This window comes from Triturus cristatus, chromosome 10 (assembly GCF_964204655.1).
Source record: "Triturus cristatus chromosome 10, aTriCri1.1, whole genome shotgun sequence".
Taxonomy (NCBI): domain Eukaryota; kingdom Metazoa; phylum Chordata; class Amphibia; order Caudata; family Salamandridae; genus Triturus; species Triturus cristatus.
Genome location: NC_140593.1, coordinates 233,013,123 through 233,025,344, shown reverse-complemented (window position 1 = coordinate 233,025,344; position 12,222 = coordinate 233,013,123). Strand labels below are relative to the sequence as shown.

At 47.0% G+C, this 12,222-nt stretch overlaps 1 long non-coding RNA gene across 2 annotated transcripts in view; it reads left to right on the top strand.

Moving 5' to 3' along the window:
* The window catches only part of LOC146789253 (uncharacterized), a 270,879-nt gene that overhangs the window by 96,415 nt on the left and 162,242 nt on the right, over nt 1-12,222 (top strand). For both annotated transcript variants that reach the window (XR_014969773.1, XR_014969774.1), the window contains exon 2: nt 3,919-4,050. This is a non-coding gene — a long non-coding RNA (uncharacterized LOC146789253). The remainder of the gene's footprint in view (nt 1-3,918; nt 4,051-12,222) is intronic.

Sequence of the window (12,222 nt, the reverse complement as noted above, 5' to 3'; positions counted from 1 at the left end):
ATGATGCCTCTTCCTCGAACGTTTCCCCATGGCAGCAGAAAACAAAAAGCACAGCCAAAAACCAAGAAACCCTACAGCACAAAACCGCTATGCGGTACTCACCCCACCGGCCAGTTTATAACGAGCAGCCCACAGCCGGGAACATCGAGGCGCCTGACATCCATCCAGCCGCCAAAACAGGAAGTCAGGCATGCCGAAAACCGGAAGGGGAAGGAAGCTGCATCCAATCCGGGAGCAGCAAACCGGCCACCCCCTAGCAAGCCCGGCAGGCCAGGAGGGGCGGCCATCGGGCCAGAGGAAAGCCAATGCGGTATCACCACCGCCGCGTGGCAGAAACAACCCAGGAAAAGCCCGCGCCACTCCCCCCAAGCCCGGCAGGGAGGGAGAGGCCTCTGACGAAGGACCGCCGACCGAAGACCGAACCAGCAGCCTCCGCGTAAGTAATCCAGCAAAAGGCAGGAGCGCCCCCGCTCCCGCCACGTCCATCTAACTGTCAGCATGACAGAAAAAAACAACAGGAGGAATGCTGGGACCAGTACGCCTTATGTACTCCCAGTCGGAGGGGGAGGGTAGGTCCAGCATTCCTTCGTTCTTTTTTTCTGTCGGTGAGATAGTAAATCTCACTTGTTATGAAGGTGTCGAGGACGTGGGGACCAGGGGGTAATAGCAACCTCCTTTGGAAGAGGGCATCCTAGGATGAGAAAGAGAGAGAGGTTAGCCAACCTGGGGAGATAATACAGCATTTGGACACCTTTGAATATGTGGTTAACCCCAGGATGAGGGCTAAGTTATAGATCAGTGGTACCCTAAAACTACTTCTAACAGGCATGAGAGTTTCTCCTATGTTATAAACATAATGAAAAGATTCAAATTGGTAAGCATGCCCTCAATAAGACCTGGTGGCCTGTATGTCTCCCTGTGTTATAAACAGAATGGAAAGAGTAAGCAAATGGATAAACACCCCCAATAAGACCTGATGAAGGGCCTGCCCCCCCATGTTATAAACACACTGGGGCACCCACCCTCAAAAAAGTCCTGATGGGCCCTTCCTGCTCATGTTATAAACATATCAAAAAAGAGTAATGAAATGGATAAACACTCCCAAATTAGACTTGGTCAGGCCTGACCTCCTATGTTATAAGCAACGTGAAATGAGTAGGAATTGGAATAAACATCCCAAACAATACTTCATGGGGACCAACGCCACAGACACCGCAGTTGTATACGAACAGCATTAAATAAATGCCTCCAGCTGGACTGGATGCTAAAATTACAACTGAGTCGTTTGAAGCCAACAGCCCAGTTGTGGTCATTTTAAAGGTGAATTAAACAGAAGTGTGCTTAAAAGTAATAGAATGATTTCCAGCTGATTTAATCCGAAATTATCTGTTGTACTTGCTCTATGTCTTTACATGCACAGTGCTAAATTTTCCTGAAAACACCAACATTTGCAAAGATTTGTGTGCGGGAATTATGCAAAATGCCTCCCCAGAAATGCAAAATGAAGTGTTATTTTTCAGAATTCCAGCCAGCTCCTAAAATGATATAGTGCAAAAGCACATATAGGGGCCTCATGTAGGAAGCCAAATACCGGTCGGTAACGGCCGATTTTCGGTAATTATACCGTTACCGACCGGTATTTTGGCCATTGGTATGTAGGGGGACAAACTTTGCTTTCGGAATTTACCGAATCGGTAAAATTACCGATTCGGTAATAATACCGAATCGGTAATGTTACCGAATCGGTAACTTTTCCGAATCGGTAATTTTACCGATTCGGTAAATTCCGAAAGCAAAATCGAGATGTAGGGGGAGTGTGTGTGTGTGTTTAAGAGTCGATATTTACCACCAACTTATAGTTGGTGGTAAATAATGAATGTATGTGTAAATGCATTTTTACGCGCGTAGCAGTGTGCAATGTGGCATACATACATGCCCTTAGGGCATGTATGTGTGCCACATGTGCACACATGGCCGAATCAGGGGTGCAACAGGGTGTCAATGTGACACCCTGCCACCCTTAATGAGGCATACCTTCCCATCAATGGGAAGGTATGCCTCATTACCGAATCGGTAAATACCGATTCGGTAATTACCGACTAGTAACGATTCGGTAAAAAATACCGACTCATTACCTACATACCAGTTACCACTTCTAAAATACCGATTCGGTATCGTTCGGTATTTTAGAAGTGGTAACTGGTATGCTACCTACATGAGGCCCATAATGTGGAAAAAAGCCATTCGCATGTTCAAAATTGTTCACATTGTTATTGCAATAGGATTTTACCCAAACACAATTTCAATTAGGAGATATGGCGTAATTGCGTAATCTAGTTTATTTACGTGTAACACGAAATGCCAGAAATGACACCAGACTTCCATTGAACAGCCTCATCCGCTTCTACATGTACACCAGAAGTCTCCGCTAACTTCCTGCTGGCCACAGTCCCGTGCATCCACAGCGTTCGGCCTTCTCCTACCTGGCTCCTGAAGCCTGGAATGAACCCCTCTTCCACATTAGAACTGCCAGCTCAACCCTAGAATTCAGGAAAAATACTGAAAACGTGTTTCTTCACATAGGACCCAGTCAAGGCCGCAACGCTCCCGTCCCTCCACCCTCTGCCCCCCCCCCATTCCTCTTTAGCGCCAGGATACCCTCCCGGGTGAGATGCACTCTTTACAATTACACAGAGCATGACATATAATAAAATATAACATAACACAGCATAACATTGTGGCCAGTCACTCTCCAGCCCAAAAAATAGGGTGAAAACAAAAGCCTCACAAATAATACACCGAATCACTCATAGAATGGGAAAGTGTTCAATGATGGGTAGCCCCATGTGGGTATTTTACAGAGTTGGATTCACCCCAGCCTTTGACGGCAAAGCTCTGTATGAATATAAATAGCTGTACCTCCTTTTCTGTTCATCCTCGTCAGCATCCTTAATTCACAAGGTGTTACCTTCTCCTAGAGACAGGCTTTTAAACCAGTTAATATCCTGGTGCAACAAATGCTGACTAAACGTTTTTTTATCCAGTTTCAGTTGTTAGTCTTTCTTCCATGCATACGATGCTGCATGCAAATCCCACCCTGCATCCCCCTCACTCTGTTCTGATGCAGTCTGCTTTTGGAGGTGCAAAGCAAGTTGATGGCGCTGAGCATTTGGTAGTGTTAAAATGCTTGGATGTTCCAGTGTTATAGACCAGGCTCCATAGGAACCGGACCCCCAGGTCGCTCCCAGCCCCGCTCCCATCACAACCCACAAATCAATGATTCGGTAAACAGTGCTGTGGGTAAAAGAGGCCATGTTTATTACAACATCACAAATAAACAAGGCAATTCATAAGTAATAAGACTACAATTCAATAATTCAACACTATAAAAATTGTTGCTTTATTTGCGGGTTGGGTGTGTCTTTGCTGCAAGCGAGCAACATTTGTGGCTAGTATGAGTTAGCCACTTATTTACACAGGCAAATCGCTTTGTCATGTCTGCAGTGTTTTTATGGAGCCAGCTGATCTCTACCTCTCTTTTGCAAGCTCAGTTATTCAGAGAAGTTGTTCTGCTCAGCCAGTAGGACACAGGACCATGGTAATATGGGAAGAAGACCGCAACAGTGTTCATATTGAGACAATCGTGCTGTAGAGAGGTGCTGGGGTTTTGTGACGAGGATCGCAACCTGAGAAAAAAGCACAGCAACAGTTAAAGGAGAAGTCAACACAATATTTTCAGTTGCTTCAACAAGATTTGTGGCAGCTGCTACAAACCGTAAATATGGTGGGAGCCCCGCCGCGACTGGGTCCATAATTGAAGAATAATAAGCTATGAGTTTGTACTGATCCCAATGGCTCTGTACTAATACTTCAAATGCAAATGTTAATTTATTTGTGTTTATGTTTTAAATTTTATAGAGTGTGCAGCTACCAGTGGCGCTACACCTGAGAAAAGCAAGTAACTGAAGAGGAGAACTACAATTGACATAGATGAGGCTTCAGTGCTTCACAGAACTGCAGCCTGGTTGGGCTCCGCGAGAGGAGTAAAAGGTAGGATATTCCAGCGCAGAGCAGTGACAACCGAGAATGTCTGGCCTCCAGTTCGCTTCGCATGGAACCTCAATTCATTAACCAGCAAGGCCTCTGAAAAACAGAAGTGCCTAGTCGGGCAGTGTTTGGTAAATAAACCTGTTATGTTGTTAGATGGACATGTGTACAGCGGCGGCTCCGCTGTAATGACAGAGGAGCGTCGCCCCACTTAGTGTGGAATGAAAAATAAAATGATAATAAAACAATTTTATAATAGTTTTATTTTCCACTGTCAGCCAATGCTGCGGAGTCCCGGGCATGGCGGGGCCAGGCAGTGCTCTATTGACAGGGCGGGGACTGGGAGGAGGAGTGGTGGATACTTTAATGTGCATGTCTGTTTGGCCGGCCGTCTTAGACCGCTCAAACAGTCATGCACATGTAGGTTTCTCCAGCCCAGCTGTATTCCACGGCCGGGTGAAAAAATAGCAGAGACTCCCTGTTCCTGAGCAAGCGTCAAACTAGCCAGCCCAGGCCAGTCCCCATGCTGCTCTCATAGCATGAAAGCAGCGTCTGGATTCGATGGGGAGTCCGCGATGGGGCTGCTGAGAGTAGGAAGAGCTCAGAGGCGCAAGGTGGCCGGCTAGTCGGCAAAAGTTACGTTTTTTTAATCATTAATCCCCCCCCCACCCCTCCACTCCGCCGCTGTTGCCCAACCATTGTACATTGTCATCAGACGCGACCGACTGTGTGCAGCTTCATGGCAGTAGCATAGTGCCAGGGATTTATAAATAGAGAACCCCTCTTCAGTGGGATCCTTAGCTTTGAATATCCTTTTTTGGTAGTATTTAGCCTGCCTTCTTAATTAGGACTTTATAGTGCTTGAGTGCCTGTGTATGAGCATATCCCTCTTCTGTACTCTTATTGCGTCGCCACAGCTTCTCTAATTTCTTGTGTCTTCTTTTAGCCAGAGTGGGTTCAGCCATTTACCACCGTTCTGAGGGAGTGGTGTGCTATGAATTTTTTGACAGGTAAGATCTTGTCTAATGCATTGGTGAGCCAAGCATTATAGTCTTCCGCAAAGGTGTTGCTATTTTCATGGGGTTCAGGCACTGACTTTTCAAGCAGGTGAGTAAAAGACCTGGATCTACTTTAGACCAAAGCCCATAAGTAATTGTAGAGGGTGTCCCAGAGTTTACCTGCCTATTCTTCTTTGGATTAATATTAAAAGTGATAGCCTTATGGCCAGTCCAAGTCAGCTCCAGGATAGAGCTAAATCCTCACCCGAATGTATAAGGTCTAAGATGTTACCGGCCAAATGAATGGGCTCATGTATATACTGAGGCATGCAGAAGATTGTGCAAATATTGTTGTCATCGAAAGCAGCCTTATCGGAGTCCACCGCAGAATGAAGATTAAAATGTCTAAGTAAAATGAGGTCACTAAAGTCAAGATGAGCTACAGCCAAAGTTTCTTGAATAGAGGCCATAAAACTTACACCTGGACTGGGAGATCTAAATTTGAGTAGAAGCATGATCAGTTCCTTAGAGATTGGCAGGATGATTAAAAGTAGAAACTCTGGCACATGTTCACTAATGTTTGGCACAGGGAAGCACCACAAGCCTTCCTGCTGTGCTGCCCTACATCAAATGAAAAGGGCAAGAATGCGCTGCATCTAGGAGATGAGGCTAATTCTTGCCCTCTTTAAATGCTCTGGCACACACATGGCTGCCTAGCGCCATCGCAGGCACTCTTGCACCATGGTGCAAGGGTGCCTGTGTTGAAAATAGGTTGTTTTTGTGGGGGAAGGGACACCTTCCTTCCAAAAACCACCCTTATGCCACCAATGGGGAGGTGTAGACTTTTGATGCATTCCCAGGTTTACAGCATGTTGTATATCTGTGAATTTGTAAAATGTCATGGGTGTTACGTGGGAACACTCACTGTAACACCCATGGCACACCTCCCCATCACAGTGTGAGGCAACGTAGTCACTTGCGCTGCGTTGTCTCACACCATATCTACGAGGCTATGAAAAGCCACACAGGGTGGCTTTACGTGGCCTCATACATATGACTCTGAAGTGTTAGTTGCCAGAACTTCATTAAAAGTGACCTTCCAGCGGCACACAGGGCTCGTAAATGAGACCCTTTGTGTCTAATAGCCCGTCCATTGTCCCAGGTGAAGCAACAAGTTTCTTTTCATGAATCACTGCTAAGCTCCCTCCCTCCTACGCCAACCTATGCAATGTTTCTGTTATGAAGGCTATGTCAATATTGGACTCTTCCACCAGGTTCCTAATTTCCACCTCATGTCTCATCATGAAATGAAATTCAAAAGAATTTATAGAGCTCACTATGCCCTGAGGTGTCAAAGCACTGTTGGAAGGCACCCTGAAGCAGTCTAAAGTCACCCCAGAGATTGGTAAAGGATATGGGAGGAAAAAAGCCATGTTTTCAAGAGTTTTTTAAATGTGGCAAGTGAGTCAGCTTCCAAAATATGGTCAGGCAAAGTATTCCACAGTTTGGCAGCAGTCACCAAGATGGAACGGCTTCCCCTTCTGGCCTTCCAAAATCTGGGCACCAACACCTTGTTGCAGAAGGAGGATCTTAGAAGACTACCAGGGGTGTACCAGTGGAACAGAGAATTAAGTTGGCTGGAATCTTTCTGATGCAGGGCAAGAAAGACCCCACAAAGAGTCAGCAAAAGAATCCACTTTCTGACTGTAAACTAGTGAAGGGAATTAATCCCTTCTCTGAACAAGAGGCTCCTCGGATGTTAAGGATAAGTCGGACAGCCACGTTCTGGGTGACTTGAAGTTGTTAAGGCAGAAAGCATTGATATTGAGATACAGTGATTTGCAATAATCCAATCACGAGGTGACTGGTGTGATGATGACTGATTGGCGCACTTCCACAGGGATATACAGAAGATCTGTCAAAGGGTCCGGATGATGAGGAACCAGTTGCTAGTAGCGCTACTGTTCTGAGTATTGAAGTTCAAGGCATTCAAACACCCAGGCTTTTGGCTAATTTGACCAGAGTGGGAAGAGGACACAATCCTCAAGCCCCCAGATGTTAGACCAAATAGACTCCTGAGGGCCAAACACCAATACCTTTATTTGGTCAGCATTTAGTTTTAGGGCATTGTCTTTCATTCACTTACTAATGCTAGACGTACAGTGATTCAACTTCTCAGCTACAGAAGTCAGGTTGTTGGAATTAGACACGATGATCTAGGTGTCATCTGTGTATGGCAGCACCTGGCACACATAGCAGCGCACCAATTCAGCCAGAGGAGCAATAAACACATTAAAAAGAGTCAGACTTAAGGAGGCGCTGTGGGGGACCCCACAAGGAAGACTAAAGGCTTCTGCCTTGAAAACTCAGCAGCTGACAATTTGCACTCTGTTGGTAAGGAAAGAGCACAGGAGCTTTAATGCAAACTCACAGACACCGATATGCTGCAGGCATTGGATCATACATAACGGAGGGAAGGTGTTGAATGCTGCAGACAAATCAAGCATCACCAGAATGGCTGCCCCACCCTGATCTACCTGGCGGCGATGCTGTCTGCAGCCTTAATAAGAACAGACTCTGTACTGTGGCCACTCCTGAAACCATTTTGCAAGGGGTCCTGGTGTGACCCCCTTCCTTCTGCCAGTTGGCCAGCTCAGGTAGGTTCCTCAGAGTGGCAACATCCTCTCCTGTAGACTATGAGTTGTCCACCTCAAGGTCAGCCTCTTCCCGAATTGTGGGAATTTTAGGAGCGGTTTTCACACACCTCCTGCTCTTCTTTTGTTTGTGGCTGGTATCTAGGCCATTCTTCCAGGCTCCAGGTCCTTCTGACTACCCTCCCAGGCTGCCGTTGAATGTATGGTCAGGCTTTCCCACTCGCACATCTGCAGATGGGACCTGAGCTCCACCTCCTTCCAGTTGGTGCTCCAGCTCATTGCCAAGCAGAACATCCACAGACATGGATGGACTCACAGCTTCCCTAAAGGAACTTTAGAGCCCCCCATTCAAACAGAACCAGAGCCACTGAATAGTGACTCTCATGGTTGTCAGCTGCAACAGCGTGGTGGGATGCATTGAGGACTACCTGCTCTGAGGACACCATATGACATCTGACAGTTGTCATGCAGGCTCCAGTGTCTCTAAAAGCCTCCTCCCTCTTTCAATTGATGGTGACCCGCTACCTGCATTTCCTAGTATTACTAAGCATGTGAGTTCTCTGCACCATCTCTCCATTACCCAGGGGCACTAGGGTAACCTCCACTTTGCCCCCCACACTATCTGGGACAATCTCCTCCCAAAGCGCTATGCTACGCTAGCCAACCCCAGTCTCTGCCCACCGGTGGGAGGCTGTGCCTGCTTGGGACACTTGGCATCCCCGTGAGGTGCCATTCCTGTTGGCACTCACAGCACTTGGCAGGGGTGCCTTTCCTAAAGACTTTCTGCCAGTGAACCATCTCATCTTTTTCTCAGTTGGGGGGTGGGAGTCCACACATGTGCAACTAGTTTGGGGCCCTTTAGAGGACTCCTTGCTTTTATGTTTGTCCCCCTCTACTTCTTCTCATGGGGCCCCTACCCAGCCTTGTGATGATCTTCCTAAATACCTTATTATGGACCCTGGTGTTGACTCAGCCTGTCCTTAGCAAGCTTCCTGGGTCAGAGAGCTTACTGTTAATCAGGTGTTGGTACAGATCTGCAAAACATAGACTGAACATATGCTCATTTGCAATCAAATCGTACAGCCCCTGATAATCCTTTACTGCACTGCCCTTCAGCCAAAAATCCAGTGCCTTGCAAATGGAATCCACACTATGAACCCAGGTCCGTTCTTTTAGATTATGACGCAAGACTGTTTGCGCCTTACACAGTGGATATATATAATCCCTTAAATCTTGAAGCAAGGCGCCTCCAGATTCCATTTACAAGTTTTATCATTGGGAAGAATCTTCTAGATTCAGCTTATGGAGAATGGCCACAAGTGTTGTGTGAATGCCTAATTGCACAACTTTGAATACGCAAGTCTCTTCACCATACAAGGTTTAAGATTTTCACTGGAAAAGAAGGAATGATTAATACTGGCATAGAACTCTACCTTAATATATACCTGAAGAATGGACCATTGTTTTCTTGATTGTACATTGTGAATCTGTAGAAGATACAAGTGGGTGGATGAAATTGCCTTGAGGAAGAGTTTGTTAAGGTGAAACGCGTTGGCTGCGCTGTAGCTTGTTGGATGAACACATGAAAAGGATCTACTAGTCGTATCTTGGAATGTTTGTTTATGTATACATGTTTGGTTGTTGCCCCTGTTTCTCTGTGTAAAATATTTCTAATGTGCGGCCAATGAGCAGCTGGCCATTAGAGGTGGGCAATAGGGTTGTAGTATTACGGTGCATACTTCAGGTGGTGCGCCATTGTGTTACCTGACTGCCACGTTTTTGTTTCAGAATCGAACCAAGTCTGTTGGGCCAGCTTCTGACTGTCCTTAAAGTTCTATCTGCTCTTCTCTAGGGTCATACCATACTTCCTGACAAGGGTCTCCTTCCTGTGGGGATGCTTCATCCTGTATCCCTTCTCTCAGGGCCAGTAGGGGGCCCCTCCCCTCCCTAGGGATATGCCACCACAGAATCCTCTTTATGGATCTTGTGCATCTATAAGGCAATTCCATAAGCCTTAAATTACTTGTCAGTGTTGTCTCCCACAGCAAAGTCCAGTACTAGTCCTTTAGGAACATGGGCCCTCTAGAGGGCACTGTAGGTACACTGCCACCATTACTGCCGGACTGCACCTGCTTAGCCCTGAGGTCCAGCTCTCTGAAACTTAGCTCATGGGCCATTCTCCTTTCCTCCATGGCTATTTGCCTCCCTTCCAAGGCTCCCCAAGCTTCAGCCTTCTCCTTTGCCAGGCCTTCTCAGCCTCAGCCTTCTCCTGTGCTATGTCAATTGCCAGTTTATTTTCCTCCAGCCTGAGTTTGTCCATCCCCAGCTTGAAGTCCCTCTCCTCGATCCTCTCCTCCAGCTCCTCTGGGGACAGGCTACGGGAAGAGACACCGCTCCCTGCCCTGACAGGGGTCTCCACTCCAGGGGCTATGCCATCTCCTCAACTGCAGGTTGGATCTCAGGGAGGCCCTCTTCCTTTTCACCCATCACATCATCCCCTTTTGTGGTTTCAACCACTGACTGATGGGCTTCTGGGTTGTCTCTGGTGGTTCAGTGGTCTAATGTACCCACTGTAGGAGCCTGTGTTTGACCTCATGTTCAGGTTAAAATCCTGGTGGGTCCACTCAGCCTTTCATCCTTCTGAGTTCGAAAAAATGAATACCATTGAGGTGGGTAAAAATAAAAATCTGTTATTCAGCGCCAAGATGCCCACGGGGAATGTGAACTTTACAAATACATATATAATGTTATGTTCTACCCAGGCCCGCAGCACCTTTTGCAACTCTCTCTTCTTGGTGTTGCTTTGTGCAGGAAGTCCCTTCTCCTTGAAGAACTCCTTGAGCTGGGCTGCAGTGTAGGTATCCAAGTTTGCCAGCTCAAATTCCATTCTTGCAGGTGTGGTTTCACTCACAAAAGTCAGGGAAAGAATTTGGGGGGAGGGGGGTGGGAAGAAGCCAATCAAGTAGAATTTAAAATTCGAATTGGTCTTAGATATGGGATGGTAGTGCGCACCAAATCTCTGTGTGACACTGCACAAACACCAGTCCTGATCCCACCACTGCCATCAATGTTAGACATTTGGTTACTGGTTGACTGAGGTGTGAGCCCTGGTCAAGCAAGAACTACATTCCTAGTCAGAGTAAAGCACAAGCAACATCCAGATTATCATCTGCTCATTCCCTGGTAGCTTGGCACAGAGCAGTCAGGCTTACCTTAGAGGTAACATGTAAAGTATTTGTGCAAACCATAAAACAGTGAAAACACTGCACAAAAAAGATCCCACACCAAGTTAGAAAAACAAATCTTAATTTAATAAATAACACAATACTAACACAACAAAAATACAATTAGTAGACATGGAGATATTGAATTGTAATTTTTTTAGAGAAAATAGCACCAGAAGGTGTAAAGCGCCAACTGTGGAGATCTGGTCGTGCTGGACCAGGACAAATTTAGAAGCTCAGGCCAACCGCGATGGACCGTGAGCCGACTACAGTGACACAATTAGACCCACTAAACAGAATCCTGGTTTGCAAACCATTGTGGGTGTCCACGTCGAAGATGCGTCCTGCAGATGAAGCGATGTACTGGTTCCGAGATGTAGCGAGGCTGCAGTGCGAGGGCCTGTGTCATTGTCGAGGATCCTGTTGATGGGGCTTGATATGTGAAGTCGGGCATCGTGTATGCGGCGGACAGTCAGGGTGATCCGTCGGTTCCGAAGAGCTGCGAGGCTGCAATGCCGAGTCCATTGTCATCATTGTGGCTTTCGTTGACGAGCGATATGAGGGCCTGCACTGAAAATGTATTGTGCAGTGGTAGTTATGAAGGTGATGAGTCAGCAATGTGAGTCTTTGTGATGGGTCCAATCCACACAGAAATGGGTCAGTTCTGCTCAAGGTTGTGCCACGGAGCAGAAGAATTCCATCAGTTCTGCTGGTACCACAGAGGCTAGCAAAGCAGCTTAAGCCCTCTTCCAGGGGTCCAGGACTGGGGTGGCATCACTTGGCAGGGCAGACTCACAGATGACAGAGTCCAGGTGGAGATGCAAGGCTGTTGGAAGCCTGTTATGTCCCTGAGGCTTCAAATCAGGAGACCACTCACTCTGGTTCTGGGTTCAAATGATGCTGGTCCAGTCCTCATCACCCAGGGAAGAGGGCAGAATAGCAGGGCAGCAGTTCCTTCAGAGCACCAGTCCAGCAGAGTGGCTGTCCCTATAGCATCACAGCAGTCTTTCTTTCTGGCTGAGTATCCACAGGTCCCGAAATGTACTGAAGTGTTGGTTTCTGATGTCCTTCTTTTATGCATAGTAGCGCCTTTGAAGTGGGGTGAAGCTTCTAGTACATGCCTCTGAAATGCCCATATGCCCTGGCTTCCCTGCCCTGACTCCAGACTAACTATAGGGGGTGTGCAGCCCTTTGTGCGGAGACAGACAACAGTCTATTCAGGTGTAAGTGAGTCTGGGCCCAGCTCCTCCCTCCCATCCTGCCAGTGATGGCCCATCTAGTCCCACCTAAGCTCCCATT